A 25,367-nucleotide genomic window follows, 5' to 3' on the forward strand; every position below is an offset into this window, starting at 1 on the left:
GCTGAGTTCTCACAATGGCAGGGGAGTTATAAGAGAATATAAAGGGATAAACCTGCAACAGACACAGTCCCACTCCTTTCTAAAATAATCTAGAGTCACCTAATCCTTCTGTTTTTCTATTTCATAATAAAAGAGTCATTGGCTATCTATCTGCTCCTCAGATAAACCCATTCTATTAATATGAACTCTTAGAACATTTTTTCCATTCCCTGAGATACACTTAATTCTAATCCACTTTTGATTTCAGCTTTAGCCAAGCTGAATTTTATGCATTTTTACTTGTATTGCCTCCAATTCTGTTTAAAACTATTCACTGAGCTCCTATTTTCTCCAAGATTTTTCCTGCAATCAAAAAGATTTATTCTTTAATGAACTTACATGGAAATACTTTTACGGGTTCTTTTTCTTTCTTTTTACAACTCTCCAACACAACTTTCTGTCTGACATTTGTTAGAAATGAGAACTTTGTGGATTGTCTTGTGATTTGTGATATTCTCAGAGAGATGATTCTTTCCTTTTCCAGAGGTCTCCCCTGAGGCTAAATAAATATTTCTCCAAAGAACACATACAAATGGCCAAAAAGTACATGAAAAAGATGCTCAACACCACTAATTATTAGAGAAAAGAAAAGAAAAACTACAATGAAGTAGCACTTCACACCAGTCAGAATGGTCACCATCAAAGCAATCTACAAATAGTAAATGCTGGAGAGGCTGTGGAGAAAAGGGAATCCTCTTGCCCTGTTGGTGGGAATGTAAATTGACATAGTACGGTGATTCCTTAAAAAAAAACTAGGAATAAAACTATCATATGACCCAACAATCCTATTACTGGGCATGCACCCTGAGGAAACCATAATTAAAAGAGACGCATGTTCCCCAGTGTTCACTGCAGCACTGTTTACAATAGCTAGGACATGGCAGCAACCTAGATGTCCACTGACAGGTAAATAGATAAAGAAATTGTGGTACATATATACAATGGAATATTACTCAGCCATAAAAAAGACCCCATTTGAATCAGTCCTAATGAGGTGGACCAACCTAGAGCCTATTACTGAATTAGTGAATTTAGCCTATTAGTGAATTTGATCAGAAAGAGAAAATCAAATATTATATATTAATGCATATATATGGAATCTGGAAAGCTGGTACTGAAGAACCTGTTTGCAGGGCGTCATTGGAGAGGTGGGCACAGAGAGCAGACTTGTGGACACAGTCGGGGAAGGAGAGGGCGGGGCGGATTGAGAGAAAAGCATGGAAACATGTATATTACCATGTGTAAAACCGATAGCCAGTGGATATTTTTTAAAAGATGTGGTACAGATACACTGTGGAATATCAACCAACCATAAAAAAGAATGAAATAAGGCCATTTGCAGGAACATAGATGGACCTAGAGATTGTCATACTGAGTAAAGTGAGTCAGAGAAAAGCAAATAGCATATGATATCACTTATATGTAGAATCTAAAAAATGTACAAGTGGACTTATTTATAACATAAAAATAGAGTCACAGAGAAAATAAACTTACGGTTACTGGGGGGGAAAGAGCTGGGGGAGGGATAAATTGGGAGATTGGGATTGACATATACAGACAACTACATATAAAACAGATAACTAATAAGGACCTACTGTATAGCACAGGGAACTCTGCTCAGTACTCAGTAATGGCCTGTATGGGAAAAGAATCTAAAAAGAGTATATAAATGACTCACTTTGTTGTACACCTGTAACTAACACAATGTTGTAAGTCAACAATGCTGTACCAATATACCAACTATACAGATAGAAGTTAAGAAGAGGCATTCTTTCATTCAGTGTTCAGCACCAATTATTTCCTAGGAGTGGGAATACAAAGATAAATAAGATATCATAACTGTCTTGGACAAGATACTAAAAGTAACGGAAAAAAGATTAAAGGCAGAAATCAACATTGTAAGTCAACTGAGAAGGCAATGGCACCCCACTCCAGTACTCTTGCCTGGAAAATCCCATGGGTGGAGGAGCCTGGTGGGCTGCAGTCCATGGGGTCTCAAAGAGTCAGACATAACTGAGCGACTTCACTTTCACTTTTCACTTTCATGCATTGGAGAAGGAAATGGCAACCCACTCCAGTGTTCTTGTCTGGAGAATCCCAGGGACAGGAGCCTGGTGGGCTGCCGTCTATGGGGTTGCACAGAGTCGGACACGACTGACGTGACTTAGCAGCAGCATACTTCAATAAAAAGCTGAGATTTAAATACAGAACTATCTGGCTCCAGCACTTGTGTTCATCTCATTGGGTTAGACACCCATTCATTGACTTACTCAGAGTCAGGTTCTGGGCGAGGTGACATGGCCAGGAAGTCACCAGGGCATGCAGCAGCTGGGACTTGACCCCAGATCTTCCATACGGGCCCATTGTTCCTCCCACACCACTGCAGTCCTTGACTGGGTAGTTGCCAAAACTGGGCAAACACCATGATAAACGCTAGTGGTAAAGAACCTGCCTGCCAAGCAGGAGACATAAGAGACACAGATTTGATCCCTGGGTCAGGAAGATCCCCTGGTTGGGCATGGCAACCCATTCCAGTATTCTTGCCTGGAGAATCCCATGGACAGACAGAGCCTAGCAGGCTACATCCATAAGCTCGAAAAGAGTTGGACATAACTGAAGCTAATTAGCATGCACACATGTAACATGATAAAGACTGAGTGGGGTTGGGGGTGTGGTCTCCCTTGGTTCAAAGGTGCCCAACAGAATGTGCAACCCTTTCCAGGTCCGCCTTCCCTCCCCACTGCTGCAAATGGACACCCACTTTGCACCTCGTCCTTTGCTTCTGCTTTCTTCCTGGGCTGCCTGCAAAGCACCAGGGACTTAGTGCAGGCTTTATTTATTCTTGTATCCTTGGGGTTTTGCTTGTGTATACTTTCTAGTTTCCAAAGTGCTGAAAGATATATTGGGTTTTTTTTTCTTCCTTCCATGCAGTTTATTGTGAGCCGCTCACAGAATAACTCATTTTAGAAAGAGGTTGCTACAAATGTATCACACACTTTAATTTAGGATTCTCCTTGCTGTCCTGTTAGAACACCAGTCTTGACCTCTGAAATTTGTCTCACCTAATGAAGATTGCAGCAAATACGATTTTTGCCTGAATGTCTACTGTTTTAGAAGGAGGTTTGGGATTGCTTAAATACAGATTAAATCCATTTAATTGAGCAAGTGTGTAAGGTCCATTGAAATGCAACCATCAATACTGGAATCTCCCAGATTGGAGGCTGAGGGGACAGCCAGGATGAATGAGACAGTCTATGCCCTCTATGAGATTTTGGTTTAATTTGAAGGGAGGCTGATGGAGATCAGGGGTTAGCAAACTTTTTCTGAAAAGAGTGATATAGTAAATATTTTAGGCCCTGTAAGCTATAACATCTCTGTAACAACTACTCAATTCTGCCTCTGTAGCACAAGAATAGTCGTAGACAATAGTAAACAAATGGAAATGGCTATGTTCCAATAAAACTTTGTTTATAAAAACAAGCAGTGGGCCAGATTTCCCCCACCAGCCGTAATTTGCTGACACTTGGTTTAGAGTGAGGTTTCTGCCATGAGACTGCCCATGTTACAACCCACTGCCTCCAACTGTGGGACCTTGGTCAACTCACTTAATCCCTCTAAGTCTTAGTTTTCTTATCTGTAAGTGGGAATGGGGATAAAAGGTGATTCACAGAAATGTTCTAAAATTGAATGAGATATGGCTTACATGGGGCAACGGCTGACTCCTGGTAAGAACTCAATAAATGTTAATTATTCCCACTAAGCCAAGAGCCCAGTCAGAAGCCTCTCTCTGGTGAGGGCATCACAAGGATAGAATTAGAGAAAGGGGATCGTAAACCATAAAGTGTTGTAAAGAAATTCCCTTAGAAATGAAAGGCTTACACAAGGCCCATGTGAAGAAGGGTGTGAGGATCAAAGAGATTGCCGAGGCTTTTTCTGATAGTCTCTTCCCCCAGCACATATGCCTGGCTTTGCTCTGCTCTCATTACATCTTGTGTGAACTTCTGTTAGGGTCATTGATGGTTCCTCTGAGGAAACCAAGAGTTAACACCTGTCCTCACTCCACCGTGAGCCTCTCCTGGGATTCCAGGACCTCGAGCAGGGCTGGGCTCAGTGTCAGGTGGTTAGTGAGTATTGTTTTTGTATACTTTTCAGTGTTTAGGATTCTAGATGAGTGAAGAAACAGCTCTGCTATAACAGCTCTGAGCTCTCCAAAGCCAGTCCTGTTTTGAGGGGTTTTTGGAAGGACCTTCCCATGATGCTGCTAACATCCGTCCCCCTTTCATGGCAGTATCTAAGCTGGCTCTTACCCAGTCTCTGAAAGTCTGTTTTATTTCTAAAAGTCAAGGACCGATCCTGTAACACTTACAGAATGTTCTTGAATAACCAATTGACCCTGATTATTCAATGAATAATCTTCTTTTACTCGTAGGAATGAAAAACAAAGGGAAGTGCCAAAGGGGAGCAATCCTAGTATGGCAGCTCTGCGGTGGATGGTCGCCTTGCCACTAGACAGAGACCCAGACAAACAAAGTGAGTGGGAGCCAGACAGCCAGCTTTCCAGCGCACCCCTGGGAGGCATCCTCCAGCGCCTTTCCAGCACAGCTTGGAAGGGGCGCCAAATGGGGACACGGCTGACATCCGCCTCAGTTCTAACCGCCGCAGATCAATGAACCTGGCACCTAGCTCATCTTTATTTGGGTTGCTTTTGAAAGCCCAAGATAGGGAGAGCCACCGGGCTCTGCAGCACAACGTGCTGGTGGCCTTGGCCACAGGCTCTTCTGCTGGCTGCCTCTCCACTGTGCTGAGTCATTCTCAACAGGGGAGGCGGCAGGAGGAAAGGGCCTCTTTGCAAAGATGTGGAACCAGCCTAACCATATCCCAGGTCTTTGCGCAAACTGGGTATTGCTGCTCACTTCTGTCTGAGCCATGGAGTCAGGAATGTAGCAGAAGCGAAGAATGGGGGCCTCGTAGAAGAACAAGCCAACGTGTATCAGTGCTGGGGCAAGCTTAGCGCCAGAGGCTGACACACACACTCACAGGAAATGCCCACAGAAGCTCTGAAAGCTTCACACCAGAGCCCTTCTCTACCCTGGATCCCAGGTATGAAGGCTGCTATCCAGTCTTAACCTCCGCAAGCTTCCAAAAGGTTCTGTCACTGCTTCACGATCTCCCCGAGACCAGACAGCACTTGCTAGACTTGCTTTTCTCAAACTCGGCCTCTCTCTTTCACCTCAGAACCTTTCCAAGTGCTGCACCTTCTCCCGGAGCTCTCTTCTCCTCCCAACTCCGCTTCCTCCAGCCTTTTATCTTAGTAACTCAGTATTTAGGTCTCAGTTCAAGTTTTCCTTTATCCAGCTTCACCTAACCCTGCACTGTGGGTCTGTATCTCTCTTCAAACCTCTTACCTCAGCTTGTAATCGCATTTATTAGCAATAAGTCAGTAGTTATTGCAGTGAGTGTTTTATCCCCATTGTTAACACAATTCCTGGCTCTAGAGCTGACCTGTTGGGATTTAAATCTTATCTCCAACACCTACAGCTGTATAATAGGGGCAAACCACATCTGCCCATGCCTCAGTTTATGCATCTATAAAATGGGCATTAGAATAGAACTGATGTTTTTGAACTGTGGTGTTGGAGAAGACTCTTGAGATTCCCTTGGATTGCAAGGAGATCCAACCAGTCCATCCTAAAGGAAATCAGTCCTGGGTGTTCATTGGAAGGACTGATGTTGAAGCTGAAACTCCAATACTTAGGTCACCTGATGGGAAGAACTGACTCATTGGAAAAGGACCTGAGGCTGGAAAGATTGAAGGCAGGAGGAGAAGGGGATGACAGAGGATGAGATGGTTGGATGGCATCACTGACTCGATGGACATGAGTTTGGGTAAGCTCCGGGTGATGGACATTGAAGCCTGGCGTGCTGCAGTCCGTGGGGTCGCAAAAAGTCAGGCACGACTGAGCAACTGAACTGAACTGACATCATAGAGTCGTTGGGATGATCAATCAAGTGAACCCCTGAGGGGCTGGTTCTGCCTCTTCTCCTTGGTGTTGACACCTGTTTGGACTTCTGCATTCACAGGGATCAGTCAGTTCAGTCGCTCAGTCGTGTCTGACTCTTTGCACCTGTGTACATTCACAGGTATAGTCTGAACCTAAGCCTTAACCACTCCTGACTTCTTGTTTCCACCAACTGGTTTTGCTGTCAGATTGGCTCATTTCTGCCTGCTCAGTCCATGATTTTTCGCTTCAGTCCTGACCCTGTTTCTAGCCCCAAAGCGAACACAGACAATCACCAGCCCTGGCTCTCATCCAGGTTGTGATGCCTGCTCTGGAGGAAGGGGCACAGAGGTGACAGCAGGGAGGAACCGGATGGACCGAGCTCTGGCCTGAGCCAGCACCACCAACAGGCTGGGAGTCCCTGAGGGGCAGAGATGACACGCAGAGCAGTGGTGAGACTCCTAAAACCTGCCTTTCATCACACTTTCCCCTGCTCCCCTCCCTGACCTGGGCAGCAGGCTGTCACGCTCCCCTCCCTTGTGACCTGAAACAGAACTGAGAATTATGTCAGTGGTGTTTCCCACTGTGATCACTCGTCTACTATGTTGTGATGACATTTTACATGTTTAATTTTTATTTTACCTCAAATTAGTTTTTTAAAAATATTTATTTATTTGGTCATGTCAGGTCTCAGTTGCTGCACACCGGTTCTTCACGTGGGATCTGTCATGTGGGATCTTTCGGGGCAGCACATGGACTCTCTAGCTGTGGCTCACAGGCTTCGTTGCTTCGTGGCATGTGGGATCTTAGGTCCCCAACCAGGGATCAAACCCATGTCCTCTGCATTGCCAGACAGATTCTTAACCACTGGACCACCAGGGAAATCCCTCAAATTAGCTTTTAATTATAAAAGTAAAATAATTTTACATGAGGGCTTCCCAGGTGGCTCAGTAGTAAAGAATCCACCTGCCAATGCAAGAGATGCAGGAGACCTTGGTTCAGTTCCTGGGTCAAGAAGATCTCCTGGAGGAGGAAATGGCAGCCCACTCTAGTATTCTTGCCTGGGGATCCCATGGACAGAGGAGCCTGGCTGGCTCTAGTCCATAGCGTTGCAAAGAGTCAGACAAGACCGAAGGACTGAGCACACAAGCAAATTTACATGATTTAAAACTGATCAGAAGCATAGAAAAGTTATGAAAAAGCTCTCTCCCAACTTACCTATACTTGAAAGTCCCAACCCTTTCTGGGGGGGTGTCCACAATCTATTGTGTGTCCATCTAGAAGAAAAAGAAGTCACTCAGTTGTGTCCAACTCTTTGCAAGTCCATGGATGCAAGTCCATGGATGCAAGTCCACCGTCTGTCGATGGAATTCTCCAGGCAAGAATACTGGAGTGAGTTGCCATTCCCTTCTTCAGAGGATCGTCCCAACCCAGGGACTGAACCCAGATCTCCTGCATTGCAGGCAGTTAGTTTCTTTACTGTCTGAGCCACCAAGGAAGCCCTGTCCTTCTAGAAAAATGTTTGCCAAATATGGATTTATGCAAAAATATCTGTGCAAATGATATATCATACATATTGCCCTGAACAAGGGCACTTCTTTTAATAAAGTTGTACCTTTGTTTCATTTTAAAAGAGACTGAAGGAGAAACAAAGATTCAAAATACCACTTGTCAACCTATGCTGATTTTTCAAATATTATGGATATATGACTCATTCTTCTCAAGGCAGTAGCATTCTGTTCACAAAATTCAAAAAGGTCATCATTTCAAAACCAAAGAAAAACTTTGGTCTTAAATGGATAATGGTACTTGTACAGAGTAGGCATTTATAACCCATAGTGATACCACAATTGATAACATTATTAGAATATTCTAAAAGAGAAAGCTGCCTAAGAAGAGTTGGCTATTCCTTCCCTTGTGCCTTGTTATACCTTGAATGCTATAGTCACATCTATATTCCATATTTATAATTGTGTGTTTGCATTTCTTTCCTTTTGAGTCTTATTTAGTTTTCAAGCCGCATGGACTCAATAGTGTCTGGGACATAATATGCAATCAGTCTTTGCCCTGTCAGTCTCTATGCAAAGGCATAGCTTCAACTCTTAAATATAAACAAGCAACCAAGGATGAGCAGCCTTGAGGAAAGCTATGTCATAAGATCCAGGAAATAGGGGACCTAGCACGAGAAGGAGGTGGAGAGAATAACCAGGATGATGGCAGAAGTCAGTCCTAGGACCACAGCTCTGCAGGAGGCCTTCTAAGAGATCAGAGGTAAAGGAGCAAAGGAACAGAGGATATCTCCAAGGAAAAAGTGTGATTAATAGGTTACCTGGGGCTTCCCTGGTGGCTCAGGGGTAAAGAATCTGCCTGCAAATGCAGGAGACATGGATTTGACCCCTGGTCTGGGAAGATCTCACATGCTCCACACCAGCTAAGCAGCTAAGTGTGCCCCAACTACTGAAGCCCATACACCCTTGAGCCCACGCTCTGCAACCAGAGAAGCCATCCCAGGGCGAAGCCCACACACCACCACTGGAGAAAAGCCCCCACAGCAACAAAGACCCAGAACAGCCAAAAGTAAATAGATAAATAACATTATTTAAAAAAATAGGTTTCCTGATGTGTTTGATCATGTTGAGGGAAACTTTACAGCTTTGTAAGTGAGTCTGGCTGTAAATTGGTGATAAACACACAACATAAACTAAAGGAATACAAAAAAATAATAACACAATCCTTAACTCCAAGAAAAACAAGCCCTTCTACAGGAAAGCAAAATAAACAATGCTTGACTAGACATAAAAATATAAACACAAAATAGTAATTTAACAAAAATTTGGGATATAAACATACTTTGGATATAAATATACTTGGAAAATATACGGAGATGGAAGTGAAGTGAAAGCGAAAGGCACTCAGTTGTGTCTGACTCTTTGTGACGCCATAGACTATACAGTCCATGGAATTCCCCAGGTTAGAATACTGGAGTGGATAGCCTTTCCCTTCTCCAGGGGATCTTTCCCACCCAGGAATTGAATCGGGGTCTCCTGCATTGCAGGTGAATTCTTTAGCAACTGAGCTATCAGGGAAGCCCATGGAGGTTGAAGTATAATATAGCTTATCTTTCAGGGTACAAAGTCAATCAATAATGTCTATAAAATTGGGAAAAATAGCAAAAATTTTCTGTTAAAGCATATTACTTAGACACTATGGTGATTCCTTAGAAAATCAAAATATTAAAAAAAAATAAAAAATAAAATCCCCACATAATTCAGTAATTCCTCTTCTAAATATATATCCAGCTTCCCATGTGGTGCTAGTAATAAAGAACCCGCCTGCCAATGCATGAGACATAAGAGACACAAATTTGAGCTCTGGGTTGGGAAGATCCCCTGGAGAAGGAAATGGCAACCCACTCCAGTATTCTTGCCTGGAGAATCCCGTGGACAGAGGAACCTGACAGGCTATAGTCCATCAGGTTGCACCAAGTTGGACATGACTGAAATGACTTAGCACACACAACACAAATATATATCCAAAAGAAGTGAAAGCAAGGTCTTGAAGAGGTATTTGTATGCTAATGTTCATTGCAGCCTTATTCACAACAGCCAAAAGTGAATATCCATAGCTGAATATATGGAGAAATAAAATGTAGTGTACAAACACAATGGAATATTATGTAACCTTTAAAAAGAGGGCAGTTCTGCCATTTATGTTCACATGGGTGATTCTGGAGGACATTATGCTAAGTGAAATAAACAAAGAGACAAATACTGTATGAGTCCACTTATATAGGTAACTAGTCAAATTCATAGAAACAGAAAGTAAAATGGTACTGTCAGGGGCTGATGGGGAGGAGGGTATGGAGAATGTTGTTCAATGTGTATAGAGTTGCAGTTTTGCAAGATGAAAAAGTTCTAGAGATCTGTTGCACAACACGGTAAATATAGTTCACACCACTGAACTGTACACTTAAAAATGGTTAAGGTAAATTTTGTGTTATGTTTTTTAACCCAATTTAAAAAGAATCATAATTAAAAGACACTTGCTCCTTGGAAGAAAAGCTATGACAAACCTAGAAAGAGTATTAAAAAGCAGAGACATCACTTTGCTGGCAAAAAGTCTGTATAATCAAAGCTATGGTTTTTCCAGTAGTCATGTATGGACGTGAGAGTTGGACCATAAAGAAGGCTGAGCACCAAAGAATTGATGCTTTCGAATTGTGGTGTTAGAGAAGATTCTTGAGAGTCCCTTGACAACAAGGAGACCAAACCAGTCAATCCTAAAGGAAATCAACCTTGAATATTCATTGGAAAGACCATTGGAAGATGCTGAAGCTGAAGCTGAAGCTCCAATACTTTGGCCACCTGATGTGAAGAGCCAACTCGTTGGAAAAGACCTGATGCTGGGAAAGACTGAGGGCAGGAAAAGAAAGGGGCAATAGAGGATAAAATGGTTGGATAGCATCATCAACTAAATGGACATCTGAGCAAACTGCTGGAGATAGAGAAGGACGGGGAAGCCTGGTGTGCTGCAGTTTATGGGGTCACAAAGAGTCGGACACAACTTAGCAACTGGACAACAAAAAACCCTCATCAACTGTACAGTTAAAATATATGCATTTTATTGTACACAAGCTATGCCTTAATGAATTTGAAATCAGCAAAAATGAAGAAGCATGTTACTTAGAGAAAACACTAGAAGAAATAGCTCTTTTTAAAAATCTCTTTAAAGAGGTCATCCCTGGAGATGGGGGAAGTAGAGCAGGGACTACTACTTCATCCTACAATTAAATGTTAAATGGTATATTTTGTTCATATATTGCTCAGGAAAAAATAAACAATAAACTTAAAAAATCCATTCAAGGACATGAGTAAACATTAAGTTTTCAACATAAAAATAGATCAAGACTACAATTCAAGAAATACAAAGAGCTAATGAAAATTTTAAAAATTCAAAGTTATTAATAGCCAAAGAAATCCAATGAGGTACTATTTTTCCTATTAAAATAACAAACAGTAATAAAAAAATCATGTCATTCAATGAAGGCATAGAGAGAATGAGATGAAGGTTTTCACATGTCATGGAGCAACCTTCCAAAAGGATACTTTGAGAATGTGTATTAAGGTCCTTGGGGCCATACTTTTTGACCCAGTGGCTCTAGTTTCAGAAGTAATCATACAGAAAATTAAGGATTAAATCAGAGACATGGACAAAAAAATATATACAAAAGAGTTAATCATTGAACCATTATTTGCAATGTTTTATTATAAAAAATTTCAAACACAGAAAAGTTGAAAGTACAATGAGCTCCCATATACTGTTCACCTAGGTTCAACTGTTGACAATTTGTCACAAGTCAAATTGGATGACCTCAGTAGTTAACAGTGGTTATGTCTGGCTATTGGGATTACAGGTAATTTTTACTTTTTATATCATATTTTTTAGCTTTTAGTAAAAACAAACATCAACACTATACAACTCAGCAATCCCACTACTAAGCATATTGTTGTTCAATCGCTCAGTTGTGTCTGACTCTTTGCGACTCCACGGACTGCAGCTTCCCTGTCCATCACCAACTCCCGGAGCTCACTCAAACTCATGTCTATCACATTGGTGATGCCATCCAACCATCTCATCCTCTGTCGTCCCCTTCTCTTCCTGCCTTCAATCTTTCCCAGCATCAGGGTCTTTTCAAATGAGTCAGCTCTTCGCATTAGGTGGCCAAAGTATTGGAGCTTCAGCTTCAGCATCAGTCCTTCCGATGATCTTTCCAATGAATATTCAGGGTTGATTTCCTTTAGGATTGACTGGTTTGATCTTGTTGTCATGGGAGTCTCATGAGCCTTCTCCAAGGCTCTTATAGTTCTTCTGTGTATTCTTGCACTTCTTAGTATCTTCTGCTTCTGTTAGGTCCATACCATTTCTGTCCTTTATTGAGCTCATCTTTGCATGAAATGTTCCCTTGGGATCTCTAATTTTCTTCAAGAGACCTCTAGTCTTTCCCATTCTATTGTTTTCCTCTATTTCTTTGCATTGATCCCTGAGGAAGGCTTTCTTATCTCTCCTTGCTATTCTTTGGAACTCTGCATTCAGGTGGATATATCTTTTTTTTTTTTTCTCCTTTGCCTTTCGCTTCTCTTCTTCTCTCAGCTATTTGTAAGGCCTCCTCAGACAACTGTTTTGCCTTTTTGCATTTTTTTTTCTTGAGGATTTGATCTTGAGGTTTCGATCACTGCCTCCTGTACAGTGTTACGAACCTCCATCCATAGTTCTTCAGACACTCTGTCTATCAGATCTAATCCCTTTCTATTTGTCTCTTCCACTGTAAAATTGTAAGGCGTTTGATTTAGGTCATACCGGAATGGCCTAATGGTTTTTCCTACTTTCTTCAATTTAAGTATGAATTTTGCAATAAGGAGTGCATGATCTGAGCTACAGTCTTGTTTTTTGCTGACTGTACAGAGCTTCTCCATCTTTAGCTGCAAAGAATATAATCAATCTGATTTTGGTATTGACCATCTGGTGATGTCTATGTGTAGAGTGGTCTCTTGTGTTGTTGGAAGAGGGTGTTTGCTATGACCAGTGCACTCTCTGGCAAAACTTTGTTAGCCTTTGCCCTGCTTCTGCACTCCAAGGCCAAACTTGCCTGTTACTCCAGATATCTCTCAAAGTCCTATTTCCTATACCCTGAGGAAACCCAAAATTGAAAAAGACACATGAAACCCAATGTTCATTTCAACTTTATTTACAGTAGCTAGGACATGGAAGCACCCTAAATGTCCATTAGCAAATGAATGGATAAAGAAGCTATGGTACATATATGCAATGGACTATTACTCAGCCATAAAAAGGAATGCATTTGAGTCAGTCCTAATGAGGTAGATGAACCTAGAGTCTATTATAGAGTGAAGTAAGTCAGAAAGAAAAAAATGAATATTGCATACTAATGCATATATATGGAATCTAGAAAGGTGGTGCTGATGAACCTATTTGCAGAGAAGCAGTGGAGACAGAGGCATTGAGAACAGACTTATGGACACAGCTGGGGTGGGGTGGAGAAGGAGAGGGTGGGAGGTACGGAGAGAGCAACACGGAAACATACATTACCACATATAAAACAGACAGCCGATGGGAATTTCTGTATGACTCAGGAAACTCAAACAGGGGCTTGACAACAACCTAGAGGGGTGGGATGGGAAGGGAGGTGGAAAGGATATTTAAGTGGAAGGGAACATGGGTAAACCTATGGCTGATTCATGTTGATGTTTGGTAGAAATCAGTGCAGTACTGTAAAGCAATGATCCTTCTATTAAAAAATAAATAAATAAAAACACACATCAACAATTCCTAATTAATATTTCAGTGAAAAGAAATTCCTGATAAGTGATCTGTTTATTCAACAGATATTACATGGTGAGTCGTTTCCTATGTGTTATGCCATATTGCCCTCCCACTACTAATACCATTTCTGAGTTCAAAATGCCTAACTTCAGAAGCTTTAGTAAAGTCAGTGGTGAGCTTCTCCAGGTTTTTGTTAACAGTTCGCCTTTGAGAGAAGTTTGTAGGTTGCACATTATTTATCTGAAACTAGGAGTCAGATTCTTTCCTACCCAGGGTTCGAACTTGCGTCTCCTGCACTGCAGATTCTTTACCAGTGAGTCACCAGGGGAGGCCTTGCAGCGGGGAAGATGCTTCTAATATATGATTTGCAGACTTGAGAGCTAATTCGTGGTTATGGGGATGGTGCAGCTGAGCTGGAAACAGAGTTCTGCACGCACAGCTACCTGATGAACAAGGGTCAGGGGCTCTGTTAGCTTCAACCTCCTGCTAGCTGGCCCGTGCCCAGGGCCTGCCTACCTGGCCAGGCTGCTCGGTCACAGTGAAAGGACTGCTTCGCTCTGGTGGCAGGCTGCTTTGGGGTTGGTACATCTGAATCATTTTCAGAAACAGCAAATGGACCTCGGGTTCAGATGCCCACACATCGTATGTCACAGCAGCCTTCAGAGAAGCGTCACAAAACAGGCAGACGGAAGATCAGGAAGGAAGTTAGGGCACAGGTTAGAAGAGGGCACGTTTCCGAAAAGGTCCTCACAATTTATCTTTTGAAACGCAGAGACAGCTGCGGGGCTTCAGAGGGTGTCGTGCTGGAACGAGCACTTCCTGGGACAAAGTAATTACCCAATGGCTCCCCAGCACTATGGAGACCAGTGACCAGCGGCAAAGGGCCTCTGACTAATGTGAACTGAATTTTAAAAGGCGCGATTTTGCCAAAAAAAGAAAAGCAGGACAATAATGAAATTCATAAACATTTGAGTATGACATTTATGACTTTTCTTCTTTTGTGCTTGGGATATTTTTCTTTGATGAAATCCAGGGCACAGAGACTTTACATCCTGGCTATTCAGAGTTAAGTATCTCCAACTTCGAGTATGACTGCCTTGTGACAAAACAGAGCGCGGGGCAGGCGTGGAACTTGCAGCTTCAAACTGTCATAAAAACACAGAAGCCATAATGAAGTGTGCCTCCTGGTGCCTTTATTAAAACCTGCTGGCCTGACGCTCCCAGACAGGCCTAGCCCGCACCACCTGCTGCAAGCCTGGGTGAGCCGCCAGCCTGGCGTGTGGGGTAGATTTGGGCCCTCTGGCGGTGCCTCCCACTGTCTTTTGCACTGATTTCCTTTGACCTCTAGAGTAATTTGAAAACAGATGATGTTTTGCTATGGAAAGTTTTCCTCTTGGAACTGTGCCCAAGCTTTTGATATGGGAAAATTTTTGCATCAGTTGCTTAATAATTCCCAACACACATCGTAAAACCCTCACAATTTAGGGTACTTTAGTTCACCCTACCAAAAATAAATCAATTTATTAAAAACAACAAAGGGAATTTATTTTCCACAGTAAGTTGAGAGAGGGAGAAACCAGCAGGGCCGTCAGTCCCTGGGGCGGAAGAGAAGTTTTTGCTCTTCTTTCTCCTTGCTGTTCAGTCACTAAGTCGTGTCCGACTCTTTGCGACCCCATGAACTGCAGCACGCCAGGCTTCCCTGTCCTTCACTGTCTGCTGGAGTTTGCTCAGACTCTTGTCCATTGAGTCAGTGATGCCGTCCAATCATCTCATCCACTGTCGCCTCCTTTTCCTCTTGCCCTCACTCATTCCCAGCCATCAGGGTCTTTTCCAAAGAATCAGTTCTTAGAATCAAATGACCGAAGTATTGGAGGTCCAGCTTCAGCATCAGTCCTTCCAATGAATATTCAGGGGTGATTTGCCCTTCCTTGCTTCTAGAGCTGCTAATTTGCTTGTTGAGATTCTCGGACACTGATGGGGTCATGTTCAAGGGCACAAGGTGCCAGGAGTGAGTGGCTCGCTCATCCTCCGTGTGTGGTTGAAGTACCCTGAGTGGGGACGTACAGGCCCATCTTCCTTTCTCTTCTCAGTGGGAGGGAGCCGGGAAAGCACTTTCCCTTCCCTGTAGGGAGCGTCTCTCCTTTGCTGCCAAATGGAGAATGAGGATTTGGACACAGGAGGAAACTGAGGGCTGCCCTTCAGGCCGCAGGCCTCTTGGCCACTGTCTCCAACTCATCTCTTTGGATTTTGCACAGAGCAGTGGTTCTCCAACCTCCACAAGCATCTTAATCACTGGAAGACCTTGTTAAAGCCCAGACTGCTGGCCTCCAGCCAGTGTCTGACTCAGAACGTCTGAAGTGAGACCTTAGGATGTGCATTGCTAATGAGTTCCCGGGTGATGCTGAAGTTGTTGGTCCAGGACCACGCTGTGAGAATTATGATAACGTAACATTTTGCTTTCTTTTACAAATTAGATGTTCCCGGTCCCTTGCTGAATACCATCAAAGCCTCTCTCTGACCCCTGAAACGAGTAACAAAATTATTAAATTATCCCAGTAATAGACAATGGATTTTATGATGTAATGATAAAGGACTCAGAAGTTTTTAACCTAAAGAGGAAGAGGCAAAGAATCTCAAGGAGAAAGCTGTCCATATTTCCTACACACAGTTAAAAAGGCCTGAGCAGCTATGAGAGAGGGCCTGGTGGATATGTGGAAGGATTTCCAAGGATGATTAAGCAGGCTCGCTGAAGGGGCCTGGAGAAATCTTATCCTCAGGGGTCTCCAAAAGCAGAATCAATGACTATCACTTGGACTGCTTGAACCTGGATGACAACATGCATTTCTAGAAGAGTTGTGATTAGCTTGACTCTCATCCTCTTCCAGGAACTATGCTACATGCTTTATTTTATTCTCTTAATAATTCTGTAAAATTGGTGCTCATATCACCATTTTACAAATAAGGAGGCAGAGACCACAAAAGCCTCAAGCTCACTACACCTGGAAAGTAGCAGAACTCAGATTAGGATCCATGTCTGTGTGATTCCCTGTCCCAAGTTCTGGTCGTACATAAAGCTGTAACTAGCTATTGGTGGTTTGTATCTTCAGATTAAAGAGTCGTTCCTGTCCCAAGAAGTTGGGAAGAAGAAAGTTCCCTGTAACTGAATGAAAGACGCATGATTGGTAAGTTTTGAAGGGTTGAGGATTAGGGAGTCGGGGTAGAGGATGTTGGAAGCACACAGGCCCTGGCCAACCAGTGAGGAGCTGGGGTGGGGGTGGGGGTGGGGGGACAATATGAAGAGCCTGGACCCCATGGAGCAGATCACACTGAAGAGGGTGGAGAGAAAGGAAACTCAGCTCACAGTTTGTAGCTTTCATAATTTTGCTTGGGTCAGATCTGCTGAATACAGGCAGTATCAAAGTCACCCAGATTCAGTATAGACTCACTCAGGATGGAAGTTTGTTTCTCTCTGATGTGAAAGTCCAAGCTGGTGGAGCAAGTTTCCTTTGTGATAATGTCAGGGGCCCCAGAAGATGTGGCAAGAATACACAGAAAAACTATATGAAAAGGGTCTTAATGACCCAGATGACCACGATGGTATGGTCACTTACCTAGAGCCAGACATCCTGGAGTGTGAAGTCAAATGGGCCTTAGGAAGCATTACTATGAACAAAGCTGGTGGAGGTGATGGAATTCCAGCTGAACTATTTCAAATCCTAATAGATGATGATGTTAAAGTACTACACTCAATATGTCAGCAAATTTGGAAAACTCAGCAGTGGCCACAGGACTGGAAAAGGTCAGTTTTCATTCCAATCCCAAAGAAGGGCAATGCCAAAGAATGTTCAGACTACCCTACAATTGTGCTCATTTCGTATATAAGCAAAGTTATGCTCTAAATCTTTCAAGCTAGCCTTCAGCAGTTTGTGAACTGAGAACTTCCAGATGTGCAAACTGGGTTTAGAAAGGGCAGAGGAACCAGAGATAAAATTGCCAACATTCCCTGGATCATAGAGAAAACAAGGGAATTCCAGAAAAACATCTACTTCTGCTTCATTAACTGCACAAAAGACTTTGTGTGGATCACAACAAACTGGAAAATTCTTAAAGAGATGGAAATACCAGACCACCTTACCTGTCTCCTGAGAAACCTGTATGCCAGTCAAGATGCAACAGTTAGTACCAGACATGGAACAGTGGACTGGTTCAAAATTGGGAAAGGAGTATGTCAAGGCTGTGTCTTGTCACTGTGCTTATTTAATTTATATGCAGAGTACATCATATGACTTTCCTGGCTGGATGAAACACAAGCTGGAATCAAGGTTGCAGGAGAAATATCAACAGCCTCAGATATGCAGATGATACCACTCTAATGGCAGAAAGTGAAGAGGACCTAAAGAGCTTCTTGATGAAGGTGAAAGAGGAGAGTGAAAGAGCTGGCTTAAAATTCAGCATTCAAGAAACTAAGATTATGGCATCTGGTCTCATCACTTCATGGCAAATAGAAGGGGGAAAGTGGAAACAAAGGCAGATTTTATTTTCTTGGGCTCCAAAATTACTGTGGACGGTGACTACAGCCATGAAGTTAAAAGATGTTTGCTCCTTGGAAGGAAAGCTATGGCAAACTTAGCACATTAAAAATTAAAGACATCACTTTGCCAACAAAGGTTCATATAGTCAAAGCTGTGGCTTTTCTGGTAGTCATGTATGATATGAGAGTTGGATCATAACGAAGGCTGAGCACTGAAGAACTGATGCTTTTGTTTTGAGTTGTGGTGCTGGAGAAGACTCTTAACAGTCCCTTGGACTGCAAAGAGATCAAACTAGTCAATCCTAAAGGAAGTCAATCCTGAATATTCCCTTGAAGGACTGATGCTGAAGCTGAAGCTCCAATACTTTAGCCACCTGATGTGAAGAGTCGACTCCTTGGAAAAGACCCTGATGCTGGGAAAGATTAAAGGCAAAAGGAGAAGAGGGCAGTAGAAGATGAGATGTTTAGACAGCATCACTGACTCAGTAGACGTGAAGTGAAGTGGAAGTCACTCAGTCATGTCCGACTCTTTGCGACCCCATGGACTTTGAAATTCTCCAGGCCAGAATACTGGCCAGAATACCCACTGGAGTGGGTAGCCTTTCCCTTCTCCAGGGGATCTTCCCAACCCAGGGATCGAACCCAGCTCTCCGGCATTGCAGGCAGATTCTTTACCAGCTGAGCTACAAGGGAAGCCCCAGTAGACGTGAATCTGAGCCTAATCCTGAAGACAGTGAAAGACAGGGGAGCCTGGTGTGCTGCTGTCCGTGGAGTCACAGAGTCAGAAACGACTGAGTGGCTGAACAGCAGCAACAAGGCTGCTCGTGGCCACCTGCCCCCAACCCATTCCACAAACATTACGTTTTCTTCAGGATTTGGCCAGATGTCATTCTCTCCAGAAAATTACTTGGATCCTATAGTTTCATTCTAAACCTCCAGGCCGCTCTCCTGTTATAGCACGCCTCATTTTGCTTATCTTCTTATTTATTTACTTGGCCACGCCCAGCTTCAAGACATGTGGGATCTTAGTTCCCTGACCAGGGATCAAACCTGTGCCCCTTGCAGTGGCAGTGAAGAGTCTTTACCACTGGACAGCCGAGAAGTTCCTCTTATCTTCTTGAGGCTGAACACTATGCTGATTTTGTCCCTAACCCCAGAGCAAAACACAATGTCTGATAAATCTCTTAGTAAGTTTATGTTGGGTCCACTTAAAACTCCAAGAATCAAGTTGTACTCAACACTTCTGTATCATGCACATCACAAGCCAATGGCTAAGAGTTCTGTCCCCTGGCAGGGAATTCACCACCTGGGTCTGGGCCTGGAGGTAGAGCTCGTGCCTGGCTAGCGCAGAGCTGTCCCCTCTCCTGCAGGCCACATGGGAGGAACAAATGGGCCAGGGAACAACCCCTTAGAGAATACTCAGGTCTCTCAGCTTTTCCCATCATTTCAGATCTTTTACCTTGTCTCCTGGCTCAGCACCTTATAGACATGCCAGGGCCTTTTATGAAATCCCTTCACAATGGCAATGAAAGGCAAGCAAAGCGAGGCTCCATCCAGCCACTGCAAGGAAAGAAAATGTCGGAGGTGGTTTAGCTTCAAGTCTGAAGACAACAGAAGCCATCAGCTTTTGGCCCTTGGTAATTTTCAGGCATAGTATGAAAAGGTATTTCAAATCTGGCAAAAGATCTGAATCTGTGTCCCAGCATATCTGGAGTCAGAGAAAAAAGGTCATATTATTTGCTTCCTGGTATTTGCAAACCCAAGGACCAGACACTGAATGGCTGGGCTGTCTTTCCTTGGATGCAGAAGAACTCAGACGAGAGGGTGATACCCACTTGGAAGGGGACAAAGGTCAGAGGTCACTCATTCATTTGTCACCCAGCAGTCACCCTCCTGGTGACTCAGGCCTGCGCCGGGCCCTTCAGAGATCAAGACCCACTCTGCCGCGTGCTGTCACCACCAGGCAGGATGTGACACGCCAAGCTTGTGTGCTACTAAACAAAAATCTCTACAACTTAGATGCCGTTGCTTACAGTCCACTTGATAAACTATGACCTCCTCGTCTTAGCGGAAGTCAGACAGCCATTAAAAAGCATAGTGACTGTAAGATATGTTGTTACGAGAAGAAAGGAAGCTTCAGGACAGTGTCAGCTTTGATTAGTATGAAAAAGGACCTATCTACCTGTGTGTCTACACACACATACACATGGGCATGTGTGGTCTTAAATGCTTACTGGCTTATTGTTGATGCGCTGGGAAGGGAAACTGGATAATATAAGGTGAGAAGAAGATGTAACATTCATTTTATATATTTTTCAGGCTTCCCTGGTGGCTCAGCAGTAAGGAACCTGCCTCTCAATGCAGGAAATGTAAGAGACACAGTTTCAATCCCTGAGTTAGGAAGATCTCATGGAGGAGGGTATGCCAACCCACTGCAGTATTCTTGCCTGGAGAATCCCATGGGCAAAGGAACCTGGTGGGCTACAGTTCATAGTGTCTCAAAGAGTTAGACACAACTAAAGCAACTGAGCATGTATGCACACACACATAAATATATATATTTCAATAATGTGTGGACCTTTTAAAAAAATCTTTAAAATAATGCTCCTTTTTGAGTTAAAAAAAGGCAACCTGAGGAGGGTTTGAATCCTACTCTTGAATACTCTGCCAGGCACTGGTGTGTGTGCATTACCTCATTTACTCTTCACGAAACCCATGAGGAAGTTACTGTGGTCCCCAAATAATCGGTGAAGGAAGACAGAGCCGCTGTGGAGAGCCAACAGGGAGCCGGCACTCCCGGCCCAGGTGTTGAGAGCGGACTGAGCTTCCATTTCTAGAGTGAGTCTGAGGAGTCAGGCCAGGAAGGCAATGCCCGGTGAAGAGGGCCACAACCCAGCCAGGGGGCCAGGACTGCTTGATGGTACTGGGGTGTCAGGCATTGCTTCCTTCTGACATCTGAGCCCTGGAAAGTGAGGAGGATGAGGCAGGAGAAGAAATGGGGGTGAAGCAGGAGGTGAGAAGCACATCTGGGCGACAGAGCAGCAAGGGCTGAGGGGTGATGGGGCCCTGCTGGGGCTGCCTGTCCCGGGGTGATGAGCATTGAGGACGGGCTGCAGACAGAGGCTGGAGCCCTTGTGGGAGGCCCCGGGCAGCCCTTGCTGAAGGCAGCCAGGAGCTCCCGCAAGGTTCAAACCAGGAAAGAGGGTGTGTGCCCGCTCCTGCCTCATCATCTTCACCCCATTGTCTGTCCTTTTTTTAACACTGACTGCTGTCTACAAAGGGCTTCCCCGGAGGCTCAGCGGGAAAGAATCCACCTGCGTTGTAGGAGATGCAGGAGACGTGGGTTTGATCCCTGGGTCAGGAAGATCCCCTGGAGGAGGACATGGCCACCTGCTCTGGTATTCTTGCTTGGAGAATCCCATGGACAGAGGAGCCTGGCGGGCTTACAGTCCACGGGGTCGCAAAGAGTCGAACATGACTGAGTGACGGGGCACCCACTGTCTATAAAATCCTTGTAGCTCACTTGTTTACTCTCTGTGTCCCTCAATGGATATATAAGCTCTGGAGAACTAGGACCACGTGTGTCCTGTGGGCCCCACTGTCTGCTTGCCTAGAGCAGCGCAGGGTATACTTGGGCTCTCAGCATTGAGTGAACGGGTGAAAATTGATTGATTGCCGTCCTGCTGTGCACCCCATGCCCCAGTCCTCGAATGCAGGAGGGAAGTTAAACACTGAGCTGTTCTATCTCCCCCTAGGTCCACTCCCTGCCTTCTCCACCCTCTCAGCATCCTGGGGGGTGGGCTTGGAGGAGCCCGTAGGGACTCCCTTATGCTTTAGCTTCTTGGAGGGTCCAGCCAATGACAGCACTGGCAGGAGATCAGGGAGAGGGCCTTCCATTAAGCCTGTCTTTTATTCTCTGTACGCTGAAGCTTTGACATCTTTGACTCCATCAGACCCTGGAGTGCGCCTTTCATAAGCAGATAAACCAATCCAGTGTTCCCGCTACCAGCTGCCATCTTCATCAGCTCTCCCCTTCTGGGGCCTGGTCCCCTGCCCTCCTCATTTCGGACCAGGTACGAGATGACTAGAGGCAGCCCCTACTCCCCATTGTTTAGCCTAGCCAATGCTAAGCTTCCTTATCCTGCCTCTCTTTTTCCTTCCAGTGGGAACCACAGGAAAGGCTCTTCCTGGTCATGTTTTCTTCTGCTCCTTCTGCCCCTGACTAGTTATAGCGCCTCCTGTGGACACCTTACACAGTGGAGTGCCACGCCTCCTATTGCTGAGGAAGCGTGAGTAGAAACAAGTCTTCCTTCACAAGTCATTTCATGTCTGTGTGTCTTGAGGGACTGGATTAAAACAAGTGCCAGGTACCCGGAAAACTGGGCACAGTTAGGTCGGGGTATGTGTTCCCTCTACACCCTGTTTGTGGAGGGCTGGCTGCACCCCTCAGGTGAGTTACTTAACTTCCCTGAGCTTTGGCTTCCTCATATGTACAGTGGAAATACTATTATCCACCTGCCATGGTTGTTCTGAGGGATAAACAGACAATGTACTGTATATATCTTCCCAGAAGGGGAGCTTTTTCTCCCTCTGAAAACTTACCCCTCAGAACTGAAAAGGAACTACCTTATATTTGTGTCCCTATAATGAGGTGTGTTTCTACTGTTCCCACTGGAAACAGTGGCTGACTTTATTTTTGGGGGCTCCAACATCACTGCAGATGGGAATTGCAGCCATGAAATTAAAAGACGCTTACTCCTTGGAAGGAAAGTTATGACCAACCTAGACAGCATAGTAAAGAGCATATTACTTGGCCAACAAAGGTCCATCTAGTTAAGGCTATGGTTTTTCCAGTAGTCAGGTATGGATGTGAGAATTGCACTATAAAGAAAGCTGAATGCTGAAGAATTGATGCTTTTAAACTGTGGTGTTGGAGAAGACTCTTGAGAGTCCCTTGGACTGCAAGGAGATCCAACCAGTCCATCCTAAAGAAGATCAGTCCTGAGTATTCATTGGAAGGACTGATGCTGAAGCTGAAACTCCAGTACTTTGGCCCTTGATGCAAAGAGCTGACTCGTTTCATAAGACCCTGATGCTGGGAAAGATTGAGGGCAGGAGGAGAAGGGGACGACAGAAAATGAGATGGTTTGATGGCATCGCTGACTCAATGGACATGGGTTTGGGTGAACTCCGGGAGTTGGTGATGGACAGGGAGGCCTGGCGTTCTGCAGTTCATGGGGTCGCAAAGAGTCGGACACGACTGAGCGACTGAACTGAACTGAACGGGGTGTGTTAGAGGCCCTGTGATAGCCTCTCAGACTCACTTGGTTTCAAGGTAACTCCCAGCTGCCACCGGCGGTGTGCCTTCACACAGGGGTAACGACAGTCTCCCACTTCCTGCTGCACCTTCTTCCCGCCCCTTTGGGGGCTCCCTGCAGACGCTACCATGTTGCTGTGAGGCCCGTTCAGTGCCCTGAGCATCCATGGGACGGGGGAAGCTCCAGCTTCCCAAGGGCCAATATTGACCCCAGGGAGACTAGAGGGGATGAATGCGTGCCCCTCCCCGTACCCGTCCCAAGAAGCAGTTATAAGGCCTTTTGAAGGATGTCTTGAGAGATGGTGCCCTTGATACCAGCAGGGGTGCAGCTCAGGAATGCACCCCATATCTGCTACTGCCCAGCGCCCCACTCCTACCTGCGGTTCCCTGATAGACTGGCAGCTGGAAGGCTTTGCTTTCTGTGGAACCCGGGCCAAGACACTTGAGGATTCTTTTCCTTTATTTTGACAAAGTACTGTTTGAGACGGACAAATTGTTCTGAGACAATGTTCTGCTGTCAGCTGCAGTTTGGAGTGGTTATAAGGGTTGCCTTACACAATGGATTTTTTCAAAGGAGGCAGATTTAATACAGATATAGTCATAAATCTGTATTATCTCAGGATAATACAGATTTAGTCATAAATCTAGGGATATGACTTCACAAGAGCAAATACTAGATATCATTGAAAACAGGCCTTTAAGGATCACTTTTAAAAGCAATAATAATTTTATAAATACCATAAATACACATTTAGAGAATGAAGAGACACATCTGTACTAAGCCTTACAGAGATGGATATCTGGGGCCTCAGGCACATTTTCATTAACAGCATATTATTATATGGATTCAAAAAGCAATGTTATCGCAAAACAACTTAGCGGGAAGTAAAGGTGATGTGTTTTGGAAAACTGTTAGATGCCTCAAAATGTGACTTTGGTTGTGACAAGGACAGTGTTAGTAAAGGAGATATGAAGAACTAATGTAGGATGGTTTCATGAATGTGAGATGGGAATATTTAAAAGAAATATTTCTAAGTTAGCAGTATTTCTAAATTACTATAATGTTTGTAATGTCTTGATAAACTAATAAATGTAACCGGTAGACATTTGTCTGTTTCATTTATATTTCTAAAAGAATATATCCTCACATCGTTCAAAACCTCTTTTTTGATCTTCAGTCTTTCGAAAGTGGAGACTCATTGTCCTTTTCGTGTTTGCTGTCTGTTTAGACATTTGTGGTACATAGAGGGCTTGGCACAAGGAAGGAGTTGGCAGACACTAGCCCCTCTGCCATCTTACTTCCTGATTAACAGATCAGGTCTCCTTGCTCTCTGCTGCTCGGATTCCACCAGGCGCTCGTTTGCTTTGCTCTGTTTTCTCTAATAAGGGAGCCAGCCTTGGGCCTAGATAAGCACCTGACTCTTTTTACCTGGTGTGTCCTGGCTGTCTTTCTACTATACAGCTGATGGGGGGTGGTGGTGGTGGGGTGCTAGTTAAATTGGGATAATCTAATTTTTGCTGATGAAAATGATATCTTATTTGCCCAAGAGATATGATTCTTAGGAGAGTCCATTCTGCTTATCTTGAAGAAGCAGGGCATCTGCCAATTGCAGGTCAGAGCCACACAGAAAACAGGTGCAGGGAAATATCACTTATTGGGAAATTTTTCTCATTACCATAGAGGCAATGGTGCTCAGAGGTAGCTAAAACCAGACTGACATGACTGTGCCTGCTTTGAGTAAACAGAATCCCGGGTTTTTGCCCTTCCTACAAGCAGAGACATTACTTTGCCAATAAAAGTCTGTCTAGTCAAGGCTATGGTTTTTTCAGTAGTCATGTATGGATGTGAGAGTTGCACTATAAAGAAAGCTGAGTACCAAAGAATTGATGCTTTTGAACTGTGATGTTGGAGAAGACTCTTGAGAGTCCCTTGGATTGAAAGGAGATCCAACCAGTCCATCCTAAAGGAAATCAGTCCTGGGTGTTCATTGGAAGGACTCATGTTGAAGCTGAAACTCCAATACTTTGGCCACCTGACGCGAAGAGCTGACTCATTTGAAAAGACACTGATGCTGGGAAGGATTGAAGGCGGGAGGAGAAGGGGATGACAGAGGATGAGATGGTTTGATGGCATCACCGA

At 44.2% G+C, this 25,367-nt stretch overlaps 1 long non-coding RNA gene across 1 annotated transcript; it reads left to right on the top strand.

Annotated features, from left to right (window-relative positions):
- The first annotated feature begins 4,537 nt into the window (after positions 1-4,537).
- On the top strand, positions 4,538-25,152 carry LOC112449546 (uncharacterized). Its single transcript, XR_003038122.2, has 6 exons — positions 4,538-5,139; positions 5,795-5,925; positions 6,355-6,490; positions 16,487-16,561; positions 20,230-21,983; positions 22,074-25,152. It is a non-coding gene; the product is annotated as an uncharacterized lncRNA (long non-coding RNA).
- Positions 25,153-25,367: the final 215 nt, after the last annotated feature.

Source organism: Bos taurus, chromosome 14, assembly GCF_002263795.3.
Source record: "Bos taurus isolate L1 Dominette 01449 registration number 42190680 breed Hereford chromosome 14, ARS-UCD2.0, whole genome shotgun sequence".
In the NCBI taxonomy this organism is placed as follows: Eukaryota; Metazoa; Chordata; class Mammalia; order Artiodactyla; family Bovidae; genus Bos; species Bos taurus.